Source organism: Papaver somniferum, chromosome 8 (genome assembly GCF_003573695.1).
Source record: "Papaver somniferum cultivar HN1 chromosome 8, ASM357369v1, whole genome shotgun sequence".
Taxonomy (NCBI): domain Eukaryota; kingdom Viridiplantae; phylum Streptophyta; class Magnoliopsida; order Ranunculales; family Papaveraceae; genus Papaver; species Papaver somniferum.
In genome coordinates, this window is record NC_039365.1 from 128,861,890 (window position 1) to 128,887,935 (window position 26,046).

Genomic DNA, 26,046 nt, shown 5'->3' on the forward strand with positions numbered 1-26,046 from the left:
TGTAGTTGGTTATAATCGGCAGTCACACAAGCTTTTCAATGAACACTGGATTCTGCCGCTTGTGTGGTTGGTTACAGGTAAACCTCGCTCGAGACTGAATTCCTGGTATCTCTAGCACTTTTGTGAGATAAGGCAGGTGCCTTGAGAGCTCTGTTCTAGTGTTTCATGCTGGAGGTATGCTACGTTAAGATTTGAGAAAGGAAGAGAGGCGACGGTGGTGGAGTCAATGTTGATAGGAGGTGCGCATTTCAAAATTCTTAGAGATAATCTGAAGTAATTTAATGTAGTTAAAAGAAAAATGAATTAATTTTTTTCTGGATTCTCTCAAGCTCAATTAATCAATAATTACAATCATGGTTAAGAAAAGGAGGAACTTATCTTTATAATTTTCTTTCACCCGGGAGAAACGAGGTCTCGATCGTCTTTCTGTGTGTTGATTCTCGATCGGGGAAGGTGCACTTATGTTCTTTGGGGTAGTCGGAGAACCAGGATGGAACAGAGCTGGCATAGTGAAGCGCTTGTAATCGATTTCATCTCCGGAGATGTTGGTGTAGATTGATGTAATCGGAGGAGGATGAAGCGTTTGCTAGTGCGACTCGGCGTAGGTGAGCGGAAAGAATAAAGCTTCTCGGAGGATTAGAAGATAAGACGCGGAAGTAAGCGCTGATTTGATGAAGCGGCACTGCTCATGGGTTAAGCGAATAGAGAATTGTACAAACAGCTGGTGTTTGAACACTGAAAGCTCTTTTCCGTGGAATTTGTACAAAAACTTTGTGTGCAGACATCAATTCCTCACTGCTCCGGCTCTTCTATGCTAAATTGAGACTAAATGCTCTGAATTTGTCTTCGATGAAAGATCACCCAGGTTGATCTTGGTGTAGATTCTCCGTATTCAAGGCGGTAATGGTTGCAACTTCTCTTGTGGATTCTTCGGATGATGAGTGGTGATGACATGTTGCTAAGATTTGGTCGTTGTGGCGGAGCTGTGAAAAATTTTGTGAATTGCTTAGATGCGGATGAGAAGTCGGAGAAGAATGGAAACTCCGGATAGAGTCTGAAGTTGAGCTGATGAAATTTTTTTGTGAATTGCTTAGCTCCGGATAGCGTCCGAAGTTTAGCTGCGGATGATGGACACGCGTGCCATTGTCATCTGTCGAGAGGGATGACGCAGCTTGTCATTGTGATAGCGCCTAATGATGATAGACGCGGAGAGCAAAGAAAGACACAGGATGAGAGAGATTAAAAAGTCGTTGAGAGGATAAAGGGTTGTAAACGGATAATGAAAATGAGAGGTGAGATATTGTGATATCTTGGGCGGACGGGTCTTGCTGGGAGAGAGACTAAACTTTTCCCACTGTGGTCGCAATGTTGATAGGATAAAAGTGGGGAAGAGAAGCAAGTCCATCCCCCTTAGAGATGAAGAGAGAGAATGGGTCAGTTCAGAATGAATTCCTAAATATCCTTTCTCCCCTTTTATAATAATCCCTCCTCCTCCTCTTATGGATAAGCACCCATAAGATCAATATATTACGAAACTACCACCTCATTTCCTTTAAGTTATTAGTAAACCCTAAGAGGCTTTCTTTCTTCCTTGGACCAAAGCCCAACTAGACTAACATGCTCTTTTATGGGCAAGAGCTATCCCAACCTTGTGGGTTAGGTCTAATCCCCAAGTCTCTCTATCCTAGAAGGAATCCCTAATAGGTTAAGGGGACTCCTTTTCTAATGATAATTATTTTCATGTATCAACAGAGTGCTTACCACAGTCCATCTCAGAGGAAATGAATACGGAAGAATGTTGATCGATGCTGACACCGCCATCAACATCGTTCCACTAAAAACCCTCGGAGCTACAAGCATCACTTGACAAGAAGATACTCATGATCCCATCTAAATCAGAGACCTTGAAGGAACGCTCGGAAATACTTATGGCTACATCACTCTCAAAATGAACATAAGTTCAACCTGAACAGAAACCAAGTTTCACATAATCAGGAAGATCCAGAATATGACATGTTCTTCAGACGAGCGTGGATCCATGCTGAAAAGATGGGTACTGACAAAGCGCCCTTGGTTGCACATCTCTCCAACAAAGAAAGTTCTGATCCAGAAGATTTGACGGACATTTCAGCATCAGAGCACTTGGAGGAATTTCGAATTTTGACGAGGTTAAAGCAAGAACCTGCAAAAGATGCATGTACATTCATCAAAAGGTACCGCACTCAGGCAAGTATCATTCCTTCCATGTCTATGTCATTCATTTCCTCACATGCCATCCTAGCACGGTGACTCAATTCTGCTAGCAATTCTGCTAGCAATTCTACTATTGCAAGACATTATGAATGGTAGCTTCATCGTATTATTATTTTACTAAGTGGTTGAATCTGACACCTCTCTGGATCGAGCATCTCACCGAGACATTCATTACTGAGAGGATGTACGAAGCATGGAAAAAAACACTTTGGGAATTTCTCCATAGCCTTGCAGGAGTGTCCATGTGTGCCACAAAATTAGAAATCTCTGATTTCTGCACAAGTGTTGAATCCCATTACCGCAACGAAATGAATGTTGAATCGACTCAAGATACTCATGGCTGAGACGATCAAACCTAAGACATTTGATGCTTAAGGTATATCATGCTTCAATGCTCAAGCATTTAAGAAGCCTTCAAATTGTACTCCAAATCAAAGAGTACAACTTCGATAATGAGGAATCTTGCTTCATCACAAATATCTCGACGATGACATACTGATTCCACACCAGCACGATCAAATTGTAACTGAACTACAATCGATAAGTCTTCATTATCCCATGATAAGTCTTCTGAAGCAGATGCAACATCATTTATCCATGGATGGCACAAACTCCTTCAACACACTGGGGAATTGATATTATTGGAGAAATCGATTCTATTTCAATAAATGTTATCCACGTAAAAATTTATTGTAACCTGATGTGATTCCATGAAGTTTATCAACGGGATCTATCTACATAACAAGCCATTCACGACTGAGGAACTTCCTCTCTTCACCAATCACATCCAGAATGAAGACTGTTGCTACTATCTACCGCAACAACATCGATTCACTAACGAAGCCAGTTCACAGTAAAGTCATACTCTTCAGAAGAATTTGGGTTGAACTCCCAGTAAACCTTCATCTTAGGGATGCTCAACCCACCAACTAGTTCATCAATGTAAAGGCTCACTGGATGGAGGAGCAAAGACTATGTCGATAATCATGGTTCTGTCCTTTTCGGTCTCTGGAGCAACTCTGACCATAGTATTAGCATTAACGAGGATATTTGGAGGAACTCTGTCCATGGTCTCAACATCAACAAGAATGTCAGGAGAAAATTCAATCGTGATCTCAGCATCAACAACGGTCTCAGGAGCAACATCCTCATGACATGGCTTCATCAACTAACCATTCTCTGAAGCATTGCTCGATGAATCGTACTTAGCCAAGCATTAGTGATTCGTATCAAGATGTGTAGACATGAAAATATGTTCACATGAAAGTCTTCACAAAGCTTGCATGACTGGTGGGCACAAGCCAAAGACTTCTACAAGATGTTCTCATCACCTCTACAAATGAGATACAACACACTTCAGTCCATGGGTTTAAAAAGAACGTACCAATGAGCGAGGAATGGGACAATGCTTCCTCAAATAAAGATGTTCGTCTATGTCTCTTCTACAACATACCAAAAGAGCGCATCACTCGGACATACGATCTGGAAGATATGGCCTTTACCGTCAGGTCTATGAAATCTGAAAATTTTGTACGGGATTACAAATTACAAATGTGCATGCTTCGTTGGATGACCTCGATGACTTCAAATTGTGTGATTATTTTCTCATGTGATAACTCAGTATCTTAGATTCAAAATTTGGGGTCAAGCATCAAATTCCGACGCCGTATGAGGTTCCTACAGCTTCCATAGCATACAACATGCAAGTAGCAATTCTTAGACGGGATTCATAACTTCCACAGTCGATCGGTGTCCACCAGGTCTTTCCACTAAGTCCTTCATCAAGGTACCTACAACTTCGACCACCTAGGTCTTTACATCAATTTTTCTATCTGGGTCCTCTATCTAGGTCTTACCAGAAGAAGGGAAAACGAAAAGGCGAAATTTAACAAAATACTGGGGACTGACGGTCCACTGATCATGGCGATCAGTTTCACAGTCCAAGACCCGTGGCACCAGACTCTCATGTGCTGATCATTCATCATAAAATGAATGCTACCACCGGGACATGAAACCATGGTCATTACATCAACCCATCTTAAGATCAACCTCAGTTATGGTCCCGTGACTAGGGTTTCAGAAGTGATGTTTCTACGAATAACATAAACAATATAGCACTGCAAGAACCATGCTCGTGTATCAATCAAGAAGGGGTCCTGATCTAAAATGAATCAATGAATTTAAAATCCTTCACCAATCGTTCAAGACACAAGCGAATGGTCTAAGACACAACATGAGTGTTTTACAACAAGCTCGTCTGAGATGATTTTACACTTCCCTGTATAATACGATGAACTGAGAGCAACTGGTAAGGAATCCAAGGTTGATTCATATACCATTCTCTTCGTATGGATGGTATCTACAACATATCAAAATTTCATAACAATTGGATAAACGAGTAAAGAGATGTGGCGAAAACATTGGACTACATGCCAGCTGAAAAATTTCTGGAAGTCTCCTGGAAGTTTACTATTTCGCCTATTTCGGCCCCTACACATGCTCAAAACTCAAAAAGCTTCTTTAAAAATCTTGGAAATTTCCTGAACATGAAAAAACATGGGTAGATCGCGAAAATCCAACATCGGACGGAGATTCTACATCATTTTTACTGAAGGACTGAAGTCTGGATTTTTCTGGTGACGTATTTCGGCAAAATTTCTCATATATTCGTATGGATTCTCATTAATTCATTCACACGTCACCAATTTCATACTTCTATGAAGAAATTACAGAAGGAATACTTACTTGAGGGGTCTCTAAGTCGTTCGAAGGATTAATGTTGCTGAAGTCACCATTAATAGCATTATTACCTCTATTCGGTTCTGGGTTTTGAAGATTCTGCATCTCCTCATTTCTCAAGGAAGAATGTTCTTCATCAATATTTTGTTTATCCATGGTAATCTCCTCACGGATGCATCAACAACAATTATTATTATTTCATTTAAGGGGATGCCACGGTCGCCTGCACGAAAGAGATACTGACTTCTTCATTGGTGTTGGATTCCTGGATTGTTTTCCCGGAAACAAGTTGAAGACCGTCAATGATCGATGGAGCAAAAATTCTGAAATTAACAAATATTTGTTTGAGATCCTAATTGCACGGACAAGAAAAGTCATGGTACAGGGAACGCTAACAACTCACCAAAGAAACAGCCGGGGACTTTACAGTGTTCGGATATTTCAATCTCGGTCGAGCGGAGACCATCTCAACAGTAGAAGGTTCTTTTGAGGGAGTCCGAGCATCTATTACAAAGTCATAAAGGCACCCGGAGTTTCATACGTGGCTCGGTTAGAGCAAGGAAACATATATTCACGACCATTCAGGTACGCGTAATCCAAATGAGCCTAAAGTTGTTCAACTGATGGTTTATTCCTTCGAATGTCCAAAACACATTGGTCAAAGCCCATCTGCCATGCTGCTCTGTCAATGTTATACTCTTCCACGAAGAACTCTCCATGTATTACTCATACTAAGTAACCAAGAGTACAACTCAGTATGAAGGATCTCTCACCATCACTCAGAGGTCCCAGAAGTACCATTTCTTGAAGTTTCATCCATAGAGATGTCATCTCTGGAAACATCATCTCTGTAAGTGTCATCATGGGAGTAAGTCATTCTTGCAAAGTGGTTGTGACAGATGCATAACATTTCTACTTTAGCATATCGTTCTTGCAAAGTAGGATTCAACAAAACAACGAATCATAGAATAAAGATGCTCACAACAGCATCTACAAAAATGGTAACTTTCAACTCTTACATGTTTACGATTCCACTAACATTAGTGATTGTGATACAAGAGTTAATGCTTCAAAATTTGCTTGTCTCCTCGAACCTGCAAAGACGAGCAAAATTTTTATTCAAAAACCAAGACTTGATTTTTCATTGCGTGAACATTCACTACAATTATGAAAACTCAAATACAAACATTATTTCACCATGAATAATTGCCTACTTTCAACAGTTGTTCAAAATCAAAACATTGATTTAAAAAAAATATATTTTAACGTGAAACTCACATGAATTTGAAATATATATTTGCTCCCTCGCGCGAGCATACGTCTTTGAAATAAGAGTATATTTTCAAAATTCATGAAAGCTTATAGACAAAAATTCTATTACTAACAGACGCACGTCTATTCAAAAAAAAAAAAAATTCTCTCGTACGAGCATCCATCTTTGAAACGAGAGTTTATTCTATTTTGTTAAATCTCACATATTTAAAATAAATAATAAAAAATTTGGTTTTCGTGAAATCTCATAGACAAAATTTTTATCATTAGACTCAGGTCTATTTTTGTTTGTTTCTTAAACTAACGAATGAACAAAGGAACGTCTGTGTCTAAAACAATGATTTTTTTTTTAGACTCGGGCCCGTAAACGCTAAACCGACCAAAAGTGGACGTCTGACCGTCCAAATTAACAGTGCTTCATCTCTCCGTGATCACGGGATGACACTCTATCATATTATCAGGGTACTCACCTGAGCATTTGCTCGTACATGACACCATTAGAGCAAATCGACGATTCTGAAATTACCTTTGTACGACCGAGTTTAACTGCTTATCTCTTCGACTAGAAAATCACCATTTAATGCTTACTGCGGAACATGACTGTCCCTCACCAAGCAGGGGACTTAATGTTGATGGTGGATTTTCGATAAAGGTCAAAATCGTAAAATCATGATACCGCGTGTTTCTGACCCGCCTTCAAGAACGCATGCGATGATTCATATTTTGCGATCCGTGAAACGTTTCACGATCTCTGACTGAGTGAGCGTTCCTCTCAGAGCCATGATGAACATGTTTCTCGAAAGGCCTCCCCGGCTGAGCGTATGATGTTGCACATTTCATCATGCCCTCTATGTAGAATAACATGATTTGGCGGTCATATGTACATAATTGTTTGTCAGAGGCCTTAACGCCTTCAGGACGTCGACGATACTTGTTGTTCCCTGAATACATAGAGAGACCCACCTCTACATAGAATAATGATTGGGTGGTTCTCTAGACATAATTGTTTGTTAGAAGGCTTAACGCCTTCAGGACGTCGGCGATACTCGTTGTTCCCTGACTATGTAGAAAGACCATGTATAGATTCGGGCGGCTCTCTAGACACAATTGTTTGCTGGAGGGCTAAACGCCTTCAGGATATCGACGTTGCACGTTTTTTCCTGACTATGCACTCTTCAGAACGAGTATGATGCTTCAACTATCTCATATCTCTTCTGCAATAGATTAATTTTACTGTGATATTCACCGACTGAAATTCCTAGAAAATAATCTATTTTATCTCATTACTCTGTTCCATGGCTATTCCCGGCTGATTCCATGGATTAGTAATAGATAACCATTTTATGTCATTACTCCGTTTCCTGAATCCTCCGACTGGATTCATGGATTATTAATAGATACTCAATTCATTGTATTACTCCGTTTCATGAATCATTCTTTGCTGAATTTCATGAATTAGTAATAATTACTCAACAATCGAGCATCTGGACTGTCACTAGTAAGCCCAAAGAAAATGGTGCAAGTGTACTCAACAATAATGCATGAACGAGCACCCAAATGCACGAACGAGCATTTGAAAGTATGGACAAACGAGGAATCCTACACAAAATAGGAGAGAGAAAATAAAATAAAATAAATATAAAAAAGGCGCCTAGGGACCGGGCCCACCGGCCGGTCCCCCATGCCTCTTCCTTTATTCTTTCTTATTTTGTTATTTCATGAACTCATGAAGACTCCTTCATTCGAGCAACTTTCCTTGTTTGAGCAAAACTCACGCTTTCTCCATATTTTCACGGTTTCATGAAAAATAATAAAAATAGGGAAGGTGTCGTGGGATCGGGCTACCTAGCCGGCCTGTCATACCCTAGTTGTGTCCGGTCCCACACCTTGCAATCCCTTGTTATCATAATTATTATTTCCCTCATTTAATGAAACTCCTCTGTTTGAGCGAAAATCATGGTTTCTTCATATTTTCTCAAATATTGCTCAAACCATGAAAAAGCCAAAAAATCAAATTGACACATGACGACTAGGCTATTCACGAAAATATTAAAATATTATTATTATTTTAATATTCTCAAAATACTGATCAAACGAGCAAGGTTTTACTTGCTCATTCGAGCAAAATCAGGAATTTCAGTCAAAGATCAAACTCTTCTGAAAATCCAAAAAATTGCTCAAACGCACACCAGAAAATACCAAAACTCTCAGGACTGAGAGACAGATATTATGGTGACACGGGAATTCCTCCTTGACCGACCAAGGCAGGCCCTAAGGCTTGCAAGGATCTGGTCCCACACATCTTTATAATTCTAACCTAATTTGCTCAATTGCTCATATTGGATCCAAACTCTTTCCAACCAACTTGGAATTTTCTCAATCGACCTTCAACTGGTCCCACACCACCAAGGTCCGGTTCTATGCTCCCTTGACCGGTCCCTCACTTTTCTATAATTAGGTTTTATCACCTAATGCTCAGACGAACACTATTCTAATAAGTGATTAAACCAGCATTTAATCATCCTTTCACCAACCAGTCAACAAAGGACTCTGGTGCACGCTCATTCGAGCACTTGGGAACCACATGGTCGTCCATCATTCCATGTGGTCGGTCCCTCCTTCACTCAGTGACCTATTTTCAGCAATTCATCAATTACGAACAATTGATAAAAAATTAGGGTTTCGAACAAACGCTCCACAAATCATAATTCTGAGCAAGTTCAAACACTAATAACTTTTTTGTTGATCCAGCAATCAACATCTAGATTAATTATCAATATTCGGTCCACCTACCAATATTTTAATTAATATTTTATTTGGTTATGCTACCAATAATTCATCGAATGAGCAATACTTGCTTAGTTGCTCGAATATTGATCCAACTATCAATATTCAGTAATTTGTGAGAAATACTTGCTCAATTGCTCGAATATTGATCCAACTATCAATATTCAGTAATTCATTAAATTGAGCAATAGTTGCTCAGTTGTTCGAATATTGATCCAACTATCAATATTCAGTAATGCATCGAATTGAGCAATACTTGCTCAGTTGATCGAATATTGATCCAACTATAAATATTCCGCCAATATTGATTCACTCAATATTCAACAATTCATCGAATTTATAATATTTGCTCAGACGAGCAATATCAACACAAGAACTATACATCTGACATGTTCAATCCACGAATCACTGAGCATTCGTCACTCATGCTCAATTCAACAAAACTTAGACTCACTGTCTAATCAAGTTAACTACTGACTAATCAAATACACGTCTGCTTTGCAGACTCCACGTTCGTGAGACATCAATCACATCACATGGGGGATATTAATTAGGGTTCTGGTCTGGCAGCCTACGGCACGTGTGTTCATTCACGATGTGATATGTGAGTAAGTCGTGCAAACGGTTGAAGGAGTTAGCAAAGTAGTGGGTGGATGATTGATCAAGTCTCCACACAACATTGAACTGACTTTACCACGATCTCCCACTTCTCTATTTCTTTCACTCAAGAAACCGTCATACTTACTGGGATCAATGTGCTTACTATTCTGACAATATAAACAAGTTCTAGAATCAATGACTAAGAACGACATCTGTCTACAGAACAATATCTCAATCGAAACTTATTCACAGAACTCAGCACTCACCACTCAGCAGTTCATCAATTTGCAGAAACCCACAACACATCCATAATCCTGGATCATCATTGATCCCACACAATTCTCAGCTTCCCTCCTACAGATCAACCCATCCCCCTCTTTGTGACCGAATTGACTCTGGAACGACCATTGACTTGGTTTAGGCCGGAGTCCTACATATTGATCTCTCGAACTCAAAGAACTCACGTGCAGTGCATCTGTTTGAGGTTAAGCAGTTTGCTCGGTTGAGGAGTCTCGTCTGCACGGTCGTCTCTTCACTTTCCTGAAAAACCAGCAAATCATTTTTTCCCATCTAAAAAACCAAATAAATCAACTTGCATAATTATTTACCTCAACCGGAAGTAGTTGAAACAAACATAAACATTATAGTACCGCAATTGCACTGAAATTTCGTAAGCCTAAACAATTGATACCAAACCATAAAGAAAGATAACAATAGTTTTTATTAACCGGAAACAATTGAATCACACACACATCCATACACAAATAATGGAATAAACATCAATTGTGCCGAAATTTTGTTAAGAAAAAGCAATAAATATATGCAATAAAATCAGGCTTTTCTTAAATAGGAAAACGATTAACTAACAAATTCGTTGCCTCAAGTTCCGCATCCTCTTCACCCTTTCTTTGCATCTTTCCGGGGAGGAATATCACTGTGTTGTCATCCTCTTGCAGGACAAAAGAACAACAACAAAGACCAACCTTCACCAGAGAAAGGTTAAAAATCGGTTTTAACTAATGTGATGCAAAAGTTGAAACCCCAAAACACATATGCTTTTATGCTAAACCAAACGATTCAACATATTGTGAACTTTTCACGTATTAGTTTCAATCGGAACCCCTTATGATCCTTTGATAAATCCTACCAACATGGGCTAGAATTTAATCCTGCTAAACCAAAAAGTCACCCAAACCATAAGGGTTCACACCATATGAGATCGAATATTAAGGTTATGAAAACCAAAATCAAACATCCCATATACATATAGCAATAAAATAAAGCATTCAAGCACAGGCTATGCAGTCGAAAACTATCACAAGAACAATTATAAAATAATAATTTTATTCATAATAATAGATAGTTTTATTCATAATAGAACTTATACAATTATTGAAACAAATCAAAAATGTCTATTTTCCTTGACTAATCCTTCATCTCAATGCTAGAGGAAGGTAGATTATTACTTTCAGTCTTCATCTTGTGAAATTCTTCAAGTAGATAACCTTGTTGTTTGACCAGAATTTCTTGCAGTTGAGAAATTTTCGTGAAGGATTCTGCAAAAACATGTGATTCGGTCTTTGATTGAACATAGAAGTGTGTCAATGCTTCAATACACTGATATTTCTTAAGCGTATTATCTCTTTCCTTCTTGCTAAGCCAATCTCTCTTTTTGATTTTTCTCTTTGATTTCTCTATATCAAGAGAAGATGCAGACTTATTCTTAGAGTGATCTTTCTGATCTAGCATCTATTCAAGAGAAGACATTGGATCCAGACCCATAGTCGGAAAAGGAATGACCAAAGAAGGAGAAGGATCTTTTTATAATTTTCATACTTCTGAAAATATAATATTCCTATAAATACGAATATCTCAAATATTTTCAATTACTAGATTTTATTCTCATAATCTACATATAAGTGCCTTGATCTTTCTTCTTCCTCACTAAATTTGGCACACTAGGTGAGGAAAGAATGCTAATACCGATAGGTGGTATTAGTATGAGATTTTCTCTCATTATGGAATTTTGAAAAACCAGAGTGTCCTTGATCTAGTATCGTATGAGAAAGTCTTTTTTTTTTTTTACCTCCAACTAGAGAAGTATCTTGAGATTGACTTGGGTTTCCTATGCAACTTTTAGCAATTCTGTTTTTGAGACAGTTTTTGCACCTTGTCTTATTTTTTCCTTTACCATTAGATGATTTAATAACATCGGAAGACATGTCCATTTTTAAAATGGGTAAATCACTAATAGAGAAGGAAGGAATAAGATTGACAACTAATGCAATATTAGTTGTTTCCTCTTCTTCAGAATCATATGAATCAGAGGTCTCATCTAGAGTTACAGCCAGAGCCTTGCTTCCAGTGTATTTCTTAAGATTGGGACAGTCTTTACCAATATGAACAAATCCTTTACACTTAAAGTAGTGAGGCTGATATTCATCATATTCTTCCTGATCCTTTTTGACAGCAACTCGATCATGTGGACGAGAAGATCGATGAGTATCCTTTATGAATCTCTTATTTCTTTTCTTTAAGATATCTCGAAACTGTCTAGTAATCAATGATAATGATTTTTCAATTTCATCATCAGAATTTTCTGCAATCTGTTCATCTGAATCATCCATCTGTCTATTTCTCCCCATTGGAGCTTTTGGAATTTTTGCATCTTTAAAAGCAATTCTTTTAGTTTGAATAGACTGTGATTCATGATCAAAGATCTTTAACTTTCCAATGAGTATTCTTCGTGAGAGTGTTGAAACATAATTTGCTTCTACGATTGCATGCTTCTTAGAATCGTATCTATATGGCAACGATCTGAGAATTTTGCACACTATATATTTTTCAGAAATAGTCTTTACAAGAGATAAAGAATCATTAATTATCTCAGAGAGTTTAATATGAAACTCTTCAAAAGTGTTGTTGCCATCCAATCGAAGGTTTTCCCAATTGGACATAAGTGTTTGAAGTCTAGCTTCTTTCTCTGATGTGTTTCCTTCGAATACGATCTGAAGATTATCCCAGCTTCTTTCGAAGTTTGACATGTTGATACATGATGTTGTAGATCACGACTTACAGCATGTATAATAGAATTCAAACCATATGAATTCTTCTTAGCAAAATCCTTTTCTTCGATTGAAAAATCCACTAAGCGTTTAGACTCACGTTCCGAATTTTCTACAAAGTGATATGAGTTTGAAAAAAGGCTCTTCTGTTTATCCCAATAAACTCCTTTGTCAGGTTCTTAGATCAATCTATTCGACAGCTACCAAAGCAATTGTCTAGACTATGCAATCAATACTATTAATCACAAAGAAATTAATTGATGCCGATCTACTCAACTAATCAATCAAGGTTATCACAAAGATAAACGATTATAGTTGGATCCCCAGCCGATCAAGTTTTGTGCACACCAAAGATTATTAACTCAAATAAGAAATCTTCTTTGTCTTCAAATCTTCTTAGATCTTCAATAAACACCTGCACACAAACAACTTGAATCTCTTGTGATCAATCACACACATAACGGAGTTTGTTAATGATGGATTATCACAAGATGTCTTTAGATCTACAAATAGTTCTAAAGATCCTCGTCGATACTTCGATCTAGTTTGAGTGAATCTTATATCAGAAGAGAAGATTCTCAAGCATAAACAAACTAGGTGCAATCAAAGTTCAACAACTGTTAGTCAATCAAATCAATCGAAAACTAATAATAAACTACAATTATCTAGTTTCCCACCAACGGTACTTGTAGAGATTCCCAATCCCAAAGAAGTCTTTAAAACGAGCGGTCGTATGAGATTTTGCCTAATTAGGGTACTTTCATCTCCGAATAGACGACTCCACCAGTAATAACACAACTAGGTATTTTTGCTGGCTCTGAGGATTAGTTTGATCGAAATGCAAACTTCAATATTTATAGACCATGGAAGTTTGGACACCAAGGAATTTCCAAAACTGAATATTCTCAAAGATATGCAATAAAGCCAAAAATGATTTTCATAATTCCTGAAAATGCACTGTCCAAATATTGACCGAAATCTCAGTAGAAAATATCCAATTAGTAAATGCACATTACCAATTTTTATTTTCTAAAGATATGCATTTAATTGCTGGAAATTAAAGGCATATAAAAACGAAAAACCTTAATTAAAAGATTCTCAATTTATTTCGATCTGGGATTCTCCTTTAGTTATTAAGGAATATCTTTGAATAATAAAATATAAGAATTACTGCACATGTTCAAAGTATGTTGACATCTTTACTTTGTAAATCCAATCTTGGAACCGATTTGCTACACTTCCAAACGAGTTTAGAATTGGTTCATCTGACTTCCAAGAACTATGTGATTGATTATCCTATCAAATCACCATTAATGGGTTTCACGGTTTTACCAAAACACAAAGCTTCGGTTCTACCTCCATGTGGGTACTAGGATCGGTCACACTAGCTTCCAAAAATTGGTTGACTAGGTACTAGGATCTGTTACCACATAATTATGGTATTTTACTTGTGATCGGTTGCACAAGTCATAGGATCGGTTAGCAATTACTTAGACTTGTTATACCTCTTACAAGGATCGATTCCACATACTTGTGATCGGTTACACCTATTACTAGGATCGGTTCCCCAATGTCTAGAGTTGGTCATACCAATTACAATACATCGATCATACCATCTCAGGTGATTACTTAAGATCGGTTTCACTAATAAAAGTCATACCAATACAAAAGTCAGGAATTGTGAATAGTTTTACCAAGATACATAAACAAGTTGTGAGAGGTTATACTAAATACACATATTGGTAATCCAAAGATTTGCAATGAATAACAATACCAATAAGCCTAGCGATTTCTCTTTCGATTCACAAAACAAGTTTATGAATTATACTTACTTTAAAAGAATGTAAAACATTGTTTCCTAGGACGAATTCTTCACCCATACCCATACATAATCACAATAGCATTCATACAATTATGTCGATGTCTTATATACGAAGTTCAAAAAATAGACGTTATACTTCGTATTGTAATTCCTTAATACTATGTCTAACTAGAGTATAACCATTCACAACTTTGCATTTATGTTTTCAATATGCACGACTTGAAAGATATATTAGGAATGAAACAGTTCAAGTCAAATATTACTAACCTCAAGAGGAAGGATGATGTCGTCGATGTTGAAAATACGGGGGTCTAACAACCGTACCCAACAATTCGTTTGGCAATATGAGAGGACTTACTCCAATACACTTTCTAGAGAATCAACTAGACAGACAGACTCAATATAGAATAAAGTATATAAATGGGGTTAATATCTCTAACTCTTAATTCAATCCGCAATCAATAAAGAGAAATCTGCGAGCCCGATTGAATATAAGAGGAGTTACTTGAACGGTGCCAAAGACCAATGTTCAAGTGTCAATCAATGTAAATCAACAACCAAAGGTTGGATGTTCAATTATATAACAAAATATAATGCGGAAAAGAAATAACACAGACACCAGAATTTTTTTAACAAGGAAACCGCAAATGCAGAAAAACCTCGGGACCTTGTCCAGATTGAACACCACAATGTATTAAGGCGCTACAGACTCTAGCCTGCTACCAACTAACTTCGGACTGGACTGTAGTTGAACCATAATCAATATCACACTGATTCAAGGTACAGTTGCGCTCCTTACGTCTCTGATCCCAGAAGGATACTACGCACTTGATTTCCTTAGTTGATCTCACCCACAACTAAGAGTTGCTACGACCCAAAGTCTAAGACTTGATAGACAAATCTGTCTCATACAGAAAAGTGTATAGGATTGAATAAATCTGTCTCCCACAGAAATACCAAAGAGTTTTTGTTTCGTATTTTGATAAATCAAGGTGAACAGGAACCAATTGATAAACCGGACTTATATTCCCGAAGAACAGCCTAGTATTATCAATCACCTCACAATAATCTTAATCGACTAGCGAAACAAGATATTGTGGAATCACAAACAATGAGACGAGGGTGTTTGTAACTACTTTTCTATCTTTCCTACCGGAGATAAAAATCTCAAGCCAATCTTACGTGAAAGGGCGGGGGTACCAAAATATACCTCAATCTAAAACTTTTCCTACCTATAAGTCCTTTCTCCGAAAGTGATTGTCTATGGACTGAGTCGAGACAATACAACTAATCGTTTCACACTTCGTGTGATCGTCTATGGATACGAGATCGAGACAATACAACAACGAAGTATGTTTACTTGATACAAAGGTTCGGACTTAACCAAACACAATAGGATTTCTTATCAAGTAAATAGGAATTAACGTTTGTGTAATTTACTTTAATTATAATAAAACAATTATAATGCGGAAAATAAAAGTAAATGACATAGCAAGATTTTGCTGACGAGGAAAACCTGCAAATGCAGAAAAACCCTGGGACCTAGTCCATAATTGAATACTCTCAGGATTAAGCCGCTACACAAAATTACACTAACTTCGTATAGTTGAGACCAAGTAACTAACCCTATAGTTCACCTAGTTCCGTCTGTATTCCCACGCCTCCAACTTATAAATAAGTCACGTACTTGGATCAATACCTTTGGTTCGTATTCCAAACAGTAAAGGAACAAGAAATCTGTTTGGTATCAACTCTATTCAACCAAATGATATGAGTCGGACAAAGGTTCTTCCGTTTATTTCAACATAAACTCCTTCGCCAGGTCTAGCTCTATCTTATGTTCAATCACCCAAAGGTAATTGATTAAGATTAAGCCAACAACACCTTTAATCCGAAGAACAGTGTTGATGCCGATCTACTCAATTAATCAATCCAATCTACCACAAGGATAAACCGATTATTAATTGGATCCTCTTTTACCGAAACAAGTATTGTGCACACCAAAGATTGTAAAACCCAAGTCAGATCTTCAATATCTTCTTTGTCTTCAAATCTTCTTAAATATTCAATAAAAACCTGCACACAATCACGTGAATCTCTTGTGATCAATTCACGCACAGAACGAAGTATGTTAACAATGTATTATCACAAGATCGTCTTTAGAACTAACAACAGTATAAAGATCCCTGTCGAAACTCTGAACTAGTTTGAGTGAATCTTATATCAGAAGAGAAGATTCTCAAGAATAAACAAACTAGGTGCAATCATATTTCAACCACCGTTAGTCAATCAAATCAATCGAAAACAAAGATAAACCACAATTATCTAGTTTCCCACCAACGGGTCGCGCTAAAGCTTCTCAATCCCAAAGAAGACTTTAAACTGAGCGGCCGTAAGAGATTTCACCTAATTAGATTACTCACCTCTCGGATAGGAGGTTACAACAGTAAAAACAACAAAAGAGTAAATCTGTTGTTACGAAGGATTAGTTTGCTAGAAAGGAAAACTTCGTCTATTTATAGACAAGGAAGTTTGGGCACCAAGGAATTTCCAAAACCGAAAATATTCTCAAGATATTCATTAAAGCACAAATTTGGTTTCCATAATTCCTGGAAATGCTCTGTCCAAAAATAACGATCGAAATCTCTCGGAAAATCTAATTAGTAAATGCGCATTACTAATTCTGTAATTTTCCTAAAAAATGAAATTAATAACCTTAATTAAAAGATTCTTAACTTAGTTATGTTTCGATCCTGGGATTCTCTTCCCTTAGCCGTTAAGGAATATCTTTGAACAATTATAGAAATAAACATTCACAGCACGTGTTCAAAGTTTGTCGACATCTTTACTTTGTAAGTTCTCTTTCACACTTACAACCTTGAAACCGATTTTCCACACTTCCAAACAAGTTTAGAATTGGTTCATCTGACTTTCAAGAACTATGTGATTGATTAAACCAACATTCAATCACAATCATGGGTTTAACAGTTTTACCAAAATAAGTTTCGGTTCTACCTCCATGTGAGTACTACGGATAGTCACACTAGCTTCCCAAAGATTCGGTTGACTAGGTACTAGGATCGGTTCCCCACATATATATGGTATCTAACTTATATGTGTTGCACATGTCCATAGGATCGTTTCCTCTTTCTGCTATAAACCTTGCTGCACCCCATACAAGGATCGGTTCCCCTTGATGTACTGCACCCCTTACAAGGATCGGTTCCCTTTCCCTTACTAGGATCGGTTCCCTTTCCCCAATATCAGACATAATCCGATCATACCACAGGTGATTACTTAAGATTGGTTTTACTAATAAAAGTTATACCAATACATAAGTCAGGACTTTGTGAATAGTTCAACCAAGAACACAACAAGTTGTGAGCGGTTATACTCTGTCACACATATTGGTTGTTCATAAGATATGAAATGAGTAACAAAACCAATAACTCTTGGAAATTTCCTTTTCGGTTCACAAACAAGTTTATGAACTTACTTCCTTAGAACACATGTAAACATTGTTCCCTATGATGAAATCCTCACTTCATATTCGTACATAATCACAATAGCATTCAAATGATTATGGAGATGTATTATCTACAAAGTTTAATGGTTAAGAAATAAACCTCGTATTGTATTCCTTAATACCATGTCTATATAGATTTCATATATGCTTCGCAGTTATGTTTTCAATATGCACGACTTGAAAGATACGTTAGGGAATGAAACAGTTAAAGTCAAATATCACTAACCTCAAGTGGAAGGATGATTGTGTCGTTGTAGCTCCTTGCTTCTTCACATCTTCAATACTTCGCAATACTTGTAATGTCGCATATCCTGATACTTTCAAGCTAACCTATACGAAGTTTAACTCTAGTACATGATCAAGCGACTCTTAACATGAGTTTTGATTTACTAAAATATGAAAACCAAACTTGACATACCAACTCTTGGTGGGTTCAACAGAGCAATGCTCTAACAATCTCCCCCTTTGTTAATGTTAGTGACAAAACTCTTACATCATATGGATAAACAAATTACAAGAATTCATTACACTCCGCTTGATTCCCGATTCAACAACACAGTAAAACTGCTTACATTCAATCCTTGAAAATGCCGATGTTGACATTATAATAACAAAGCAAATACTCCCCCTAAGGAAGATAGGTAGATATTATATCTACACGTCTTTGTTATACCAATCTATATGACATGTTACTCCCCCTTAGTCTGTGCTTTCACTCTTTCGTTAGATAAAACATTCAAGTACCAATGTTCTTTTCCCTAGCAATGCCAATCAATATAAAATCAATACCAGCACCAACTGTTTATTCCATATATTTCTCCCCCTTTTTGTCACAAAAATGACAAAGAAACGAAAAAATAAAGGACAACACAAAAAGAATCTTACAAATCTCAGAATAGACTTGCAAACCTGTAGAGTTATGCACGAGGGTTCCACACATCATGTTCTGATAACCACTATCAAAACTGAAACTACAAGTAGTCTTATTTTGATATGTTACCAAGGAAACAATTTCCCGAAACAATTTTCCCATTTATTTTAGCAAACCAAAAACAACTAATCACATTAGTCTCTTTGCTAAACCGATTGTTCAAAAACAACCGCTTAATTCGATAAGACCAAAAGAAAGATAAACTTCATTTTTCTCATCAGGTTCTAATTATCCATAAACTTAGAGCTTTCAATTTTAAACAAGCCAAACACTAGGTTAGTTAACTAGCATTTCCTTGTGTAGGCATTTGATTAGACTTGAATAACCGAAACCTCACTTTGATAAGATAAACTAAGATCAGAATTAACTTAGTTTCTTATCCGGAATCGAAATGGACTAAACAACTAATCACGTACACATATTATTTCGTTAAGCCATAAATAATTTATACAAACCAAAATAAATCAACTTGCATAATTATTCACCTTAAACGGAAGCAATTGAAACAACATAGAAATTAAAAGCACCGCAATTGCACCGTAATTTTGTAAGCCTAAACAATTGATACCATACAAAAGCAAGATAACAATAGTTTTTCTTAACCAGAACCAATTGAATCACATACACATCAATTGTAACGAAATTTTGTAAGCCTAAACGATTGATACCACACAATAAAGCAAGATAACAATAATTTTCTTAACAGGAAACAATTGAAACACACATCCACACACACATCATGGAATAAATATCAATTGAACCTAAATTTTGTTAAGCAAAAGCAACAAATATATATAATTGTTTATGGGTGAAAACTATTTCTGCTGGTTTTGGTAATTTTGGGTGTGTGTGAATGAGAAATGAATCTAAACCCTAAACAAATTCACTGCACGGGAGTGCTTTCTGATTGAGAAATCAATCTATAAAATTCTGGCATAAACCAAGAAATGGTCGTTCCAGACTTGCTTCTGTCACAAAGTGAAGGAGATGGGGTTTATCTTAGGGAGGGAAGCGAAGAATGTGTTGAGATTGTGAAGGTGTTGGATGTTTATGACTTGTATCAGAATGTTGAACTGGCTTTCACAATGAAATCTATCAGTTTTGGGTGTTTTCTGGATACTGTGACAACACTTGGTTTCTCCGTGTTATTTGGAAATAGGTGAAGGACCTATTTATACAAGTCATTGAGCGCAACCCTCATCCCATAGGAATTGGAGGAGGTGAAGTGATGGAGTAGTGGGGTCGTGTATGAGTGGTGATTGTCACACGATCACATCTTTGCCCACTTCCCTCATCATCTTAACCGTCCATGCCTCCTGACACGTTCTAGTAAATTGACGTATTGCACACCGCACGCTGTAAACCGCCAGAACAATACCCAAGTAAGTATCCCCCAGTTTGTGACATGTTTGATGTCTCGAGTGAGTGGGTCTAGTCGTGGGACCCGCCGCGGGAAATAGCATGATGCATGCAATGCATTGAAAACAATCAATATGTATGAAGAATCGCTGTTTTAAAGCTTAATGGAGTAAGTCGCGGATTAAGCGTCTTAAAATAGCAGCATGTTCAAACATCTTCAAGGGATCGTTCGAAGGCCGCATGCACGGGCCATCCCTTGGCCGATCACTCCCTATGGTAGAGTGACAGACGGTGATCACCAAGGTGCCTCATTGGCTTTTTAACTCATAGCCTAGGCTGTCTGACCAAGCTGGCAAAGTTGGACGTACGAGATGATCTACGGCACATATTTGCGACCGTTGATGGATTTTTAGGGTTTTTAAAGAAGTGCGCAAACATCACTCTTTAGCTTGACCGAAATCAAGCATGGACAACGTTTTTGGTGGGACCGACCGGGCATGCATGTATACGGCCTGCCAGTGTGCATGTCTGTACCACTTTGTCTCATAAAGTGCGATATCGGCCACTCAATTTGACCGGAAAAGATGAGTGGCCGTGATCGGTTTACGATAGAAATCCATTGCCACAAAGGATTTGGAAGACGCGTGACATGCCACCTTTGGGCTCGCGTTTCGAGGCGCTCAGCCATGGTTGGCCCAGACCGGTCGGTCACACGCATAGGTGGGATCACGGTGATCAAGTCTACATCCTTGGGATCTTTTGAGTCTACATCTACACCCCGTTTAGGCAGGCGAAGATGGATGAACGAGATCGAACTATGACAGATATGTATTGTCGCAAACCCTAATTAGGGTTTTTAATAGTCACGCACACATGACTTTGGCCAAACGGTTTGGCAGGCTATGCTCCTCCTTTGGAGAGGTCGATCTTGTGGGTCCCACGTTGGGTTGATGGTGAACATATGTGCACCTCCCTGATGGTCCTAGGTGCGCTCTAATCCATCCAAATATGTCGGCGAAGTTGGATGGTTGTGATAGATCCACGACCCTTTAAGCATCACGCCAGCCTCACTTCGAGCAAGCGTTTTCTGCTCTATTGCTAGGTCGTGAGAGATTCGATCGGGTAGGTGAGGAGTGGGCCCGTCAAATTACATATTAGCACTTCACCGATCAATTACGGAACGATCCAAGCCGTCCAACTAGGCTGGCGAAGTTGGACGGTCGCGATGTTTTTTGAAACTATCTTTGCTAATGCGAGCCACTCCAAGGCAAAACGAACCAGCTCAACCACCCTACTTCAGAGATGGCATTCGATGGGTGTTTGGGAGTACATCATGTGTTCGACTGGCCAGGGAAAAAATGGGCCCGCTGGTGGTCACTACGGTGATCGCCTGCTCCTGCTAGGGTTCGTCTAGGATGGTTAAATCATGTGGTCAACTTGCGTGGCCGTGATCGTTTCTGAGACTGATACGGACAGTCAAGATTTCTTTAGGGAATTGAACATGCTCAATAGGGCTAATATAAGCACGCCAATGCGAGATTCTCTTTGTTAAATAATGGTGTAGCCTGTACGGGTATTTCATGCATGTCTCGAAATTGGCACTTGGAGATTCATGCTACTCTGCTGAGAGTGAACACTCAGTCGTCATGTCATGCTAATAATGAGAGTTCGGCGAGGAACAACATAGGAAATACTAGGCAAATCATGCATTAATTAATAATGCTAAAATTCACAGAATATTTGGGATTGTTGCTACATGCACTATTTTGGGTGAATTTTGTGTATTTATCGAATTGCTTCAAATAAATAAAGCAAGAGGATTTCTGCGCTCATCGCTTATCAAATGACTTTATCCTTTGCAGGATGTCAGTATATTAAAATTGTTTGTACAATTCTAGCCCTGAACTAAAATCTGCCATCAACATTAAGTCCCCTGCATAGCACACAATGGTTGCATTATTGTGGGTTAGGCATGAGATGGTGACAAATAAAGATAAAACTTATGAGACAAAGTTAGATGTTACCAGGAGAGATGGGTCATCCTGTCCTTGGATCATGTCACGTTCAAGAGGCGTCCAGGTAAGTGTTCCCCTAGCATGATGTCGGTTTATGTCATAATCCCTGAGTCTGATGCGGACGAGCCCTATCATGGGGAATATCCTTAAAAGGATGCTTTTCTGAAAAGATGTTGAAGCATCTCCCAAATACAACGTTGATGTAGCTTCCGGAAGGCGAAGCGGCTGCTGGAGGGAGCGTTGAAGCGTTTCTGCTGGAGCTTCTTCTAGAGAGAGCGTTGAAGCAGCTTCTTCTTCAGTTTAATTTTCCCTTGCGAATAACATGCTCCTTGATTGGATATCTCTCTTGTGTTGAAGAAGTCCTTGACTGACGTCGAAGGAATTTCATGCTGAGCCTCAGTCCCCAAGCGTAGTCTATGTGGCTCTATCTTGTATGCCCGACGGGTTTACCATAATAAAGGTATCACCATCCATCCTTCGTACTAGTAATCTTATTACTTATCCATGGGTAAAAATATATGCAGAAGTTTAGATTACCTTTGTACGTAGTGGTTGTTGATATGGTGAAGCTCTGGATGGTATCGATCAACGAGCAACAACGGTTCTTGGCAGCAGATGTGATCAGAAGAGACTGGCAGGGGATGCGTGGTGGCAACTTGCACGAACTTGGAACTCTTCATAAAATGGTAAATATAGTCTCGTTATTAGAGGGAGAAGCTGGAACCGATGGCTTTCTTGATGTTTCTTCATGGAATAGAGAAGATGGAGACAGTTCCCTGCCCACGAGTATCCACTGAGCTTTCAACTTGATAGATGTTGTCACGCTAGGTTCATGAGGCCGTATTTACGTCTGCTCTCTTGAGTATACCCTCGTCTTTGGAAATCTTGGAATCATAATGATAGCGTTCTTGCATATCTCTAAATTCACCATCTTTGAGATGGGAGTGCTAAGCAGTGCCCAGTCATACTCCTTTGCAATTATCATCATTGGAGCGTGTCTTTGAGGATTAGGGAAGTTACTTCATGCGAATGACTTAACTAATATGTTCTGCAAGTATGATGAAGCTCTTGACATGGAGAAACTGTATGTACCTCTTAAGTCCCAAGTGCAATCTCCTTTGGTAACGCAACTACTTCTTCTACGGGAGACGAAATTCTGAAAGTGTCTTTCATTGATGTAGTTACCGTCGATCCAGATATGGAATATCTTGGACGTTGTTTCATCATTGTGGAAGTCATGCATATGGTACTGGAGTTGGAGTTGACGATTTTGGACACGCAGGATGTTTTATCTGGGTGGTTTTCCTCTTACTGCTTCAGCGAAACTGCTTACAGAAGGCTGAAGGTTGTATTGCATGTTGGTGAGATGTATGCTTCCACGAACATCGTGAGGCTCTTCATTACTGGCAGGCTTGCTGTTTCTAGCAGGGAAGAAACTGTAGCATTTAGCAGCTTCACGGAGTTCATAGGATGTCTGAAAGCGCAGGTTTTTCAACAAAGCACGATTGACAGGTACCGCCTTATTGATGCACAATTACACCACTTGTTGTTCGGTCACATTTGGATCGTGACCCTCCAGTGCCTGAATTCGGGACTTCTTGACATAATCATTTGGATGTTCGCTGAAGCATTCCTCTTAATTATGACAGAGTGATTCGTCCAAGCTGCGGATTCTTTCTCGGCATGATGATGCGGACATCGCTATCTTCTTGGGGATGCTTCCTTAAGGTGTCGGTTCCAGTAGATCTGAAGGTGTCCCGGACCCGCTCTCGTCCGGGCTGACATGATAGGAGAACCCTTTATGATGATTTAGAGACGACAATATTCGTTGAACCTTCCGAAACACTTCCTGTTGTAGTGCGGTCCAGACGAAACTTGCTCCTTCTTCAGCAAGGGGGTGAATGAAGCAACGAGCTGGGCTAAACCAGGTATAAAACGTCGAATATATTTCACCTTACCCATGAAGATTTGTATATACTTCACCATTCGTGGAGGCGGCATCGTGAGGATAGCTTGGGTCTTGGATGGGTCCACCTTGATCCCCTCAGCAGTCACCTGGAATCCCATAAATTTGCCTGAGGAAACACCGAAAGCGCACCTCAAAGGGTTCATCTTCAATTTGGCACCTTTCGAACACTTACCGTAGGACTCCTCTGTGGGCCGCACGAGCTTTTGATTTGACTACTATATCATCCACGTAGTCTTCAACTTGCTTATGCATCATGTCGTGGAAGATTACCGTCATAGCGCGTTGATATCGTTGCACCACATTATTTAAACAATATGGCATTACAGTATAATAAAAATTTCCGAGAGGAGTTCGAAAAGCTGTCTTACTCGCGTCATGCTCATACATCCTTATCTGATTGTACCCGCTATATCCGTGCATGAAGGAGAACATGTCGTGTCCGCTGGTGGCATCTACCGACATGTCAATGTTAGGTAGGGGAAAATCGTCTTTGGGGCAGCATCTGTTCAAGTCTCTGAAATCCACACAGTACCTAATTTGTCCGTTCATCTTTTTTACCGGAACCACATTAGCCAACCAGGTCGGATGATGGATGGGTTTAATGAAGCCAACAACTAGCAACTTATGTATCTCAGTCTTTATTTGCTCTTCCACCTCGTTCCTGAATTTCCTCGGGGACTGTTTGATCGGCTTGGATCCAGGTATGACATGTAGATGATGGGTGACAAATTTTTTATCTAAACCGTGCATTTCTTCATACGTCCAAGCGAATATGTCCTGGTATTCTTTGAGAAGTTGCACGATCTTCGTGCGTTCATCCGTGGATAAAGTTAAGTTGATGGAGATAGGCCTGGGAGATTCTTCATTCCCGATATTAACGATTTCGAGTTCATCAGTCGTGAAGTTGGTGCCGTCTTGCAACTATCGTGGAGCATCTAGCACCTCTTCCTGTGGCTTGTCGTTGTTGCAGCATTCCACTAGGCGGAGAGACTGGGAAACATCCCCCCTTATTAATTTCTAACAAGGGCGTCGATATACAGTTTTCCATTTCTGATCACAGCTCGCCATAAAAGTTCGCTCCCTCTTAGTTTAAACGTGGGTCGTGGCTTCACCACATGAAGAAGAACGCCTTGTCAGCAAAGATGTATCGTGGGGCTTAGCCCTCAATGATGCAAGTCGGTCCTCCTCTTGGATTGACGCCCACGTGGGGAGTGGTATGCAATGAACTTTGTCTGCTTCTTCCCGCGGAGATTCTCTTGGTTCAAATAATTCCACTCCACATATCGGTGCGTAAGGAGACAACGATACATGAATACGAACGACTTCTTTATTCAGCATAGTCTTCAGGCACTGGTGATACGTTGAAGGGACAATCCTATTGTCATGAAGCCACGGTCTCCCGAGTATCATATGGTAGTATGGCTCCTTTTCTATGACTTCGAATTTCACCTTTGACTGAACGGGCCCTACAGATAAATTCAGATTGACATACCCGTACGTGTCGGTTTGGTTTCCTTCAAAGTCTGTCATCGTGGTAGGCCGCCGTACGATCTTTCCTTGGCGAACCTTGGCCGTCCTGAGAGTCTTGAGAGTAATCACATTTGAAGACACTCCCGTATCGATGAGAGCCATCTTGAACTCCAAGTCCTTGATGCGTGCAGTAACATGTTGGGGCCGGTTGTGACATTCCTCCACCACCATGTCTTCT